Genomic DNA, 9,790 nt, shown 5'->3' on the forward strand with positions numbered 1-9,790 from the left:
TATAATTGGACCGGATTATTGTATTGAATTTTTGCATATATCATCCCACAACTAATTAGATCCAATTTGGATCTTCAAAAACCTGGTCCGATCTGATCTAATCTAAACATATTTGATATCCAATTTTTAACAAACATTTGTAATTGAATTGGATAATTTTTGCACACCCCTAATTTTGTGGAACATAGTGCACAGTGTTGATGCCTTAGTCTTAAAAATTCACCAAGTAAATTTAAAAAATAAAATAAAACAAATTACCAAAAAAAAAATTGTAACCCAAAACATAAAATTTATATTTATTTTTTATTATTTGCATTTCATCAACTTAATCGTTGACCTTTATAAAGAAAAAAAAAAAGCACATACATTTTGAGTTTGAGATTCTTGATCTTATGATCCTATTGGCTATTTATTGAGAGAGGTTCAATACAAAAATTGTGGATCTTGTCTCAATTTAAATAGAATCACAATCATACGCTCGGAGTCGATCAAGAAGAAGACAAAATTCAACATTGATTTTCAAAAGAAGTTTGAAAAACATTGTAAATATATAAATATATATATATATATCTATAGTGATTACAATGCATTCATTTTTTTTTTTAAAATATCAATATATAATTTTTCTATTTTCGGCACCTAGATAAATGTAATCCCAATTTTTTTTATATAACAGTATATATTGTAGCTATCTAGAACATCCTGCATATTTTCAAGAAATTCCGAATAAATTATAGTACCAAAAACAAGGTTCAAACAGCTTATTACACACGTACTTATTTTTTATGTATACGCGTGTAAAAATCAATTGTTTATACCCTGTTTTCTGCACTATAAATTATTCTCTTGAAAAATTTGCAGAATGTCTTAAATGATTACAATATACACTGTCATATAAAAAAATTGGAAAAAAAAATATCGACATGTAGAAAACACAAACTGGCTGAAGCGATGTTGTCCAAAAAAATGGATGCAATGTCGTCGCTCCATATATATACATACGCTATTCACACTTCAATATATAATGAAATACAGAAATAACATAAGAGACAATAAAAACAAACAAGAAGGCCAAAACTGAATGGATACCTTAGGTCCTGATTGGTAAGCAATTCGGATACAATTTTATAAATTTGAAAACTTAAAATAAGTAGGTCCCACCAAAATACCTGATTGGCTCATTGTTTTGAAAAAGTATTTTCAAATCTAAACTCCAAAACTAACACAAAAATTGAAAACTTCAATATATCATTTTCTCTGTATCCAATTATGAAATCCAAAATGTACATCACGATATTTTTGTTATGTTTTTGTTATTTGATTTACATATATGTTTTTAAGTTCAGTATTATGTTTAATTTTGTTTTTTATTCATTAAAAATTATTTTTACACTTTAATTAATTTAAATGTATTTAATAATTAAAAATATTGTTTAAATTTTAATTTTTTTTTATTTATTAAATCAACTAATTAATAAAATATGAGGGCATTTTGATCATATTGAATAATAGTTTGACCAAAATCAGGCTCAAGGTATCAGTTTATTCTATTTTGCAAAATACATGATCCAAATTGTCACTTAACAAAACAGAGGGTCCGATCTTTAACTTTTACAAAACACAGAGTCCAAAATGATATTTACCCTTAAAAAATTTATTAGAGCTCTCTCAAATATCTAAAAATTCAGACCCTTTTTCATTCTCTTTATCTCTTAATATGGCTTAGTTATAACAATAATGTTTAGTTAATTAAAAATATGTAACTTTAATTTAGAAAAAAAATCAAAATTAACGACAATGCAATATTGTTATGAATTTAATCAATGCACTATTATTAAATTTTAATTTATCAATATAATTAAATTTTACTTAAATTGGTAGATAAATCAAAATTTAATATTATACAACCTATGTATATAAAATATAAAAATAAAAATAATATTCAGATTCAGTTGAACCAATCACGTTTTCAGTTTCTGTTATATTTTCAAATTTTATACCAATCACAGATTCAGTTTTTTAAAACTCAATAACAGTCTCCTGACATTGAACCAATCACATTTTCAGAAACATGTTTTTAGTCACTAAATTCAGATTTTCATTTCAGAATCTCACTTTTCAAAAATACAGTTTTCTAATCACGAACCAATCAGACCCTTAGAGACATATATAACACAACAAAAACACAACAAAGCAACATAGTCAAGCTTTAATCAACCTAGTAAAAATAGTAGAGAGTAAAATGAAGAGAAAGCAATTATATCTTAATCTACAATTGGCCATAATTATTGGTTACTTAACCTCTCTTCATCATCACTCTGCATGTCCACAAACTAACCACTGTGATATAATCAAAATCTCTATAGTATGACTGCTAAAATCTTAAAAAAAATTAACAGAATCTTTGCCTCCTTTAGTTACTCATAATTTCCTTAAAATATTAATAAATATAATATATTATTATAATTTTTATTTGCTTCATCGAGAAATATACTCTAAATTACAATCTTTTATACCGCTCAGGCACTCACACTATTGCTGTTGTAGGTGTTGGCAAATATGGCTTTGTCCTTTAGAAATGGTAGTACAATTAATATATACATGTGAAGACAAAGAAATGTCAGTGACTTCTCTCAAGAGTATGGTTTAGTCAGATTTACACGCACATATATATAATAAATTGTTATTTTAGCATTTATTAAAAGTAGATCTAAATGATGAAGCACTAATTTCTATATGTTGCATATAGAAACATGAAAAATGTAAAATAAAATTCATATTTAAGACAGAATCTTGCTCTATTAAAGCCAATAACAGTAGCAAACAATCCATTAGTAACTAAGCTAATCCATAGCAGTTGTACAGGAGCAAGTATATCAAGTATTCCAAGTACAGCAGCCACAAAAATACAAACCACTTCACAAATATTACAAGAAATCATGTATCAAATGGATTATCATTCCTTCAACAACAACAACAATTGTAGCAAAATTTTCATCCCACCACACTGACTAATAACACAGTCAAAAACATTACGCATCACTCCCCAAACATTCTTATTCATTCTCTTATTAGCTTCTCCAATAATCCTATATCTACTTTCCCTCAAAACCCACCAAAAAGTGATGTATCTACATATATCTACATATATAAAATAATGTATACTACTATAGCAACCACAATTGTGACAATATTACACGTTGTGACTTAACATATTTAATTCAATTGTTTTGTAATGATTAGCAGAATTGAGTGAGTACCAGATACAATTTGAATTGGAATAGAAGTTATTCTCGCGTAGCTTCTGCAGTATAGCTTCTGCAGTAAAACATGAGCAAAATGTACAAGTATGAATCAAAACCCACAGTAAAACTTGAAGTCTTCCAATCCCCAAACATAATATTAAATTTTAATTAGTAGATTTTTAAACAATTAGCCTTACACTTTCATTCTCCAACCAAGAGACAGAAATAAGGATCCAACCATAGGAAAAACAAAAACTTGTGTACATATTACTGACCATTCTTTTAATTTAAGTTAATTTTGGTTAGAAGTTAGATGACAAAGGATCAAAACCATTGCATTATTTGGATTTTGGGAGCAGAAAGAGAGTATATTCTTTTTAATTCCAATGTCAAAAGCCATTGTATCTACCATTAAACAACACTTTGAAATATTGACTTTGATATATCTTAAGAGATTTGCATCAATTCGAGCCAAGATCAACTTTGCTATCCAATCCACTATGACTTATGTGTGTGTATATAACATTCAGAGTGAAACAAGATTTAAAGACTAAAAAAAATCAAAGTCTCGGAGTATTCAAAGATGAAACTTCACACTCAAAGCTCAGATATTACCAAAATTCAAAGGTTGATTCGAATAAGTGATAAATTTTCAAGGGATACTTTATGGCTGATAGCAGTGACACCAAAAGGTGAACCATAAAGCTCGATGGTCTTGATAGCTGGAGGCGGGAAGGATTTGATTATGGCGACTGGAAGAGAAAGAAGAAAACATTGATTATGAATGAAAAGAAAACCCAAAAATAAAAAAATCAAAGGCAAAACAAATAAAAATGGTAAATGGAAAATACACAACAAAAAAGATAGAAAGATAACAGACAACCCCAAAAATAAAAATAACCTGAGGCAAAGTTATTTCATGGTAACAAAAAAGTAAATAAGAAATACACTGCCCCAGAGACAAATTCAATTTGATTATATTTCCATAAACATCTAAAGAGAAAATTGTGTAAATGCAAAAGATAAAAGGAGAACTAACCTAATTTGTAAACCACTTTCACGAAAGCAAAATTTTATTGTAGTTCAGTCTGTATAAATGAGAAATAAGCAGAGGTGATTCATTCAAGACGTGTTGGAGAATGACAACACGTGGTAGAAGAGATAAAATAAAATTTCAGTAGGTGCATGCACCTCTTCGTTGGCTGCACACGAAACATAACCCATCAATAATAAAGATTTTCCTACAGGTCGGTCCATTTTCTCGAGCCTAAAGTGAGGGGCAAACGAGTCCAGCGAGAAGAGGAAGCTTGGGTGTGTGAGTAAGAAATATATATATATATATATATATATATATATTTATATAAAATTCTTACAGAGTGCTTTGTTAAAGAAAAAAAAACTTACAGAGAGTGGGAGAGGTGAGATGAAAAACAATGCAAGGTCTGAGCTTGGTGGTGGCTCCTTTGCTTTTTTTCTCCACATACCTAGCTGTACAGTCTGTGTTAGAATTATTATTATGAAATAATATAATTATAAATATTATTTCATAATCAAAGTCATTAACCAAAATGGCTACTAATTCCCAATAATCATAATAAGTCGATTCACACCTACTAATTACATTAGAGGCATATGATAGCACAAAAAATGACTATATGTTGGCCCATTAAATTATAGTCAACCACCACCATCATAATGAACCCAATTAACTCACTAGTACCCCTTTAGGGTAAGAGGGTATAATAAATAAGAGGGTATATAGTTCCATTAGAGAGTGTGGTGGTATTTTGGTAAGAGTTGTTCTTCATAAGCATTCTATATAGCATTTGTTATCTTTGTGGCTGTTTTTGTGTATTCTAAAGATTGGAAGAGGTCATCATGGCTCAAGGAGATGGAATGTACAACTTGGGAGGTATGTTCTTCATTGTGTAATTAATGCTCTAAATAAATGTTTGATCCTGGATGATAAGATGAGCATTGAATGTGTTAATGATATATTGTTGATATGCTCATAGTAATTTATTTTTAACAATTGGTATCTAGAGCCAAGATCATTGATTTTATGGCTTAATTCGTTTTTTTTTTTTTTTCAAATTTGATGTTAGAAATTGGGTTTGATAATGTTTAATAGGTTTCAACTTGGTTTTGGGTTTTTCCTTTGTGTTTGGTTGCTGAAATACCAAGCTTTATTGGTGCATAACAATGGTGAAAACCTATTTTTGGGTTTCATAGTGTCATTGAGTTTTTTTGGGTTGAATGAGTGAAATGGAGGTCATGGATCGAAGGGCCATGAAGAAAGGATGAAAACCCAGTCGACGACGGCTTGAAAGGTGGCTGGAAATGCCAGTTCCAGTCGGGTCGGACCCGCGGGACGAACCGGGTCGAACGCGACCCGTACGTCCAAAATCAGAGGTCAGAGACGATGCTTCTGTCAGGCAAAATGACATGTCGTACAGGCATGTTAAAAGGCAAAACGACGTGTCGTTTATAATGGCAAAGGGGCATCGTTTTTTGCTATCAAACGACATGTCGTATGGGCATGTTAAAAAAAACAGAGACCATTTTGGGCACGTGGGGGCGCGTGAGTGGTCCTTTTTGGGCCAATTTTTACTATTTCACTCATCTTCTCATACCCTACAATTTGTATATGTTTATACACAAGATTAATTCATGGATTTGGTTTCATAATTGTATTTATATTTAATCTTTTGTGGCATAAATCTAATTATATATTGTCAACAATTATTGCTTATTTTTTTGCTTGTCGTAAGAATAAGCATGTAAATTGTTTAGTGATGAGGAACATTTAAATAATTATTTATTTAAATTTTGTATTTTTCCTCCAAAGTTACATTAAGGTCCATATGAGTAATTAATTATTCTATCGATAATAATTATTTAGTAAGGATGCTTAATGTGGTGAAGAAAGTCTATTGAATTTTATGAACCGCAATTTTTCTATCCTCTAGATAGTAAATTCAAGTATTTGGTTATAATGCTTAATAGATTGTTCTAACTTGTGAATGAGTTCTATCTTTTGTTTATTTAAGAACTCTAGCCTACATAATGATCATTTGTTATTTTTTGCGATCATTTATGAGAAAAGAGCACAAATGACATGATTTTGTTATAACATGCATTTAATAGTTATTGCTCTTGTTTCTCATTCAGCACTAAGCTATCCTTGAACCTCCGTCGTCTTGACACTTAATGCAACCAACCACAAGCAGTGGGTTGAGTCTATCATGATGAAATTGACTTTCATGAAAGTGGACTTGGCCTTGAGAATTGATGCACCATCTAAGCCTGCTGATGATGCTACTGAGAAGGATATGAAATTCTATGAGGACTAGGAACACTACAATCGTTGTTGCTTGATGCTCATGAGATATCACATGGATGAATCAATTCGTGATGGTATTCCTAAGTCCGAAAATGTGAAGGATTTTCTTGCTGCCATTAAGGAAAAGTACCAGAAGTTCTCAAAGAATGAGAAGAATGAACACTTGAACATGCTCCATCACACCATTTATGATGGTTCAAGTGACATCAGGGCTCATATTGACAAGCTCATGAGCTATTATCACAAACTTAAGGCCATGGGTGTGGACCTTGGTGAGGATTACATGGTATGGTTGGTGATGGAGACCATTCAATCTCAGTTTGATGCGATCTGATCAAGCTACAATGCTCAGAAAGATCAATGGACTATTGGGGAGATGTCTGTTATTCTTGCCAAGGAAGAGGAGGACATGAGAAAAGGTAGGGCAAGAAGCATCTCTATGTTGACAAATCCTAACAATCCTCACAAAGAAAGTTCATTTCCAATAATTCTGGTAACCAAAAACCTCCCAAGAAAAAGGCACTTAGTCCTAAAGGGAATGGGCAGTCAGGCTCATCCTCTAATGGTCATAAGAATGAGTTTTTCAAAGGGAAGTGCAACTTTTGCCAGAATTTTGGGCACAAGAAAGCTGATTGTCAAAAGCTCAAAGCTCACCTAATGAAGAAAGGTAACTGTCTTGTGATGGTTTGTTTAGAATCCAATATTATTGATGTGCCCTCAAATTCTTGGTGGTTGGATACTGGAGCCACAATTCATGTTACGAATTCCTTGCAGGCAGTGACAAGTCAAAGAAGACCGAGTAATCTGGAGCAACATGTGTACATGGGAGACGATACAAAAGTCCAAGTTGAATTTTTGGGGACAATTAGAATATAGTTGAATATAGGACATTTTTTGGAGTTACAGGATGTTACTTACATACCCTCTATTAGGAGGAATTTGATTTCTGTATCTATTTTGGATAGACTAGGTTATAGTCTTCTTTTTGGAACTGTAAAACTTACTTTGTATCATGACTCTCTTTTGGTTGGAAATGGAACTTTATGTGGAAATTTATATAAACTTGATTTGCATGATGTTGCTTCTGTTTCTTCTACTTCTTGTCCTAATGCTGTTGTTGGTTCTAAACGTGCAATATTAGATTTGAAATCTTCTATGTTGTGGCACAAAAATTTAGGCCATATCTCTAGAGATAGAATGGAAAGGTTGATCAAAGATGGAGTACTTCAAGATCTGGATTTTTCAGATTTCACTGTGTGTGTTGATTATAATAAAGGAAAGTTAACTGCCGAGGTTAGAAGGAGCAAAACAGACAGGTGCACAGGATTGTTGGAGTTGATTCACACTGATATATGTGGGCCAATTGTTCCACTTGCTATGGGTGGTCATAGATACTTCATCACCTTTATTGATGATTTTTCCCGGTATGGTCATGTAGAACTCATTCGTGAAAAATCTGAATCTTTGGATGCGTTTAAGATTTTTAAGACAAAGGTTGAGCTTCAAAAGGGGAAGAAGATCAAAGCAGTAAATTTCGATAGAGGTGGAGAGTATTATGGGCGTTATGATGAAAATGGAAGGAACTCCGGGCCTTTCGCTAGGTACTTACAGGAATGTGGCATTGATGCAAGATATACAATGCCAGGGACACCCCAACAGAATGGAATTGCTGAAAGGAGAAATCGAACTCTTCTTGACATGGTGCGATGTATGTTGATCCATTCTAGTTTGCCAAAGTTTTTATGGGGTGAGGCATTAAAGACTGCAACTTATATCTTGAATCATGTGCCCAGCAAGTCTGTCCCAAAGACTCCTTATGAGCTATGGTCAAGTAAGAAACCAAGCTTGCGTCATTTTCATGTTTGGGGTTGCAAATCAGAAGTGAGGCCCTACAATCCACAATCTAAGAAACTTGATCCGAAGACCATTAGTGGCTATTTTGTAGGCTACACCATTAGATCAAGGGGTTCTAGATTTTATTGCCCATCCCACATCACCATAGTTATAGAATCATATAGAGCTGTCTATTTTGAAGATGAATTTGGTTCAAGTCAAGGGTCAAGAGAAATTGTTTTTAGGGAAAAACGCATTTTTATCCCTGTACCTGTCGCTTCCACTCCTATTGATTACCCTATGATTGAACAAATTCCAGTAGAAACTCATGATGAAACTCAAAGTCAAGAACAAGGTGAAAATATTGATGTTGGGGATGATAAAGTTATGGTGAGAAGATCATAGAGAACTCGTAGGTCTGCTATTCCTGATGACTACCTTATCTATTTGCAGGAACATGAGTTTAATGTGGGAGATGCTTTTGAGCTAGTCACTTATCAAGAAGCCATGAGTAGTCCTAAATCTGTGCTGTGGATGGATGCAAAGAAAGAATAATTGAGTTCTATATCACAAAATGAAGTTCGGGAGTTGGTTGAACTACCCAAAGTTTGCAGACCCATTGGATGTAAATGGGTGTATAAGACCAAACGTGACTCGAATGGGCAAGTGGAAAGGTATAAGGCTAGGCTTGTGGCTAAAGGCTATAGCTAGAGAGAAGGTATTGATTTCAAAGAAACATTTTCACCTGTTTCTACCAAAGATTCGTTGCGAATCATTATGGCTATAATGGCTCATTTTGATCTAGAACTTAATCAAATGGATGTGAGGACCGCCTTCTTGAATGGAGATTTGTTTGAAGATTTTTACATGACTCAACCTGTTGGTTTTGAGATGTCTGGAAAAGAACATATGGTTTGCAAGCTCAAGAAGTCTATCTATGGGCTTAAACAAGCATCAAGGTAGTGGTATCTCAAGTTTAATATAACTGTCACTGCAAATGGCTTCAAGGAGAATGTAGTAGATCAATGTACATACATGAAGGTCAGTGGGAGCAACTTTATTTTTCTAGTATTGTATGTTGATGACATCCTGCTTACATCTAATAATTCTGGCGTGGATGACAGTTTTTGGCGCCGTTGCCGGGGACTGAAAAGAATTATCAATATCAGTCTGATTAATTTTTATTCTAATTTGATTTTAATTTCTCTTGTTTCTAATCTGTTTAGTTGCTTAATTTGTCTATCTCAGGTGAATTGTGTTATATGCGTAGCAGAAGAGGAGCAGACAGTCTTGTTCCTTTGAATCCTGAGATTGAAAAGTCTTGCAAGCAAAACAGAAAGAACAAGAGGGAAGCCCAGAAGTTTGTGAA

The 9,790-nt window shown here is 32.7% G+C and overlaps 1 long non-coding RNA gene across 2 annotated transcripts; it reads right to left on the reverse strand.

The window, feature by feature from the left end:
• Window positions 1-2,942: 2,942 nt before the first annotated feature.
• Window positions 2,943-4,819, reverse strand: LOC133782755 (uncharacterized). Of its 2 annotated transcripts, XR_009870697.1 has the most exons (4): window positions 4,650-4,819; window positions 4,285-4,447; window positions 3,861-3,997; window positions 2,943-3,318 (listed from the first exon to the last, which is right to left on the reverse strand). It is a non-coding gene; the product is annotated as an uncharacterized LOC133782755 (long non-coding RNA). The 2 variants fall into 2 exon arrangements; XR_009870696.1 differs by lacking the exon at window positions 4,650-4,819 and having other exon boundaries at window positions 4,285-4,581.
• Between the last annotated feature and the right edge of the window lie 4,971 nt (window positions 4,820-9,790).

The sequence above is a fragment of the Humulus lupulus genome, chromosome 6 (genome assembly GCF_963169125.1).
Source record: "Humulus lupulus chromosome 6, drHumLupu1.1, whole genome shotgun sequence".
In the NCBI taxonomy this organism is placed as follows: domain Eukaryota; kingdom Viridiplantae; phylum Streptophyta; class Magnoliopsida; order Rosales; family Cannabaceae; genus Humulus; species Humulus lupulus.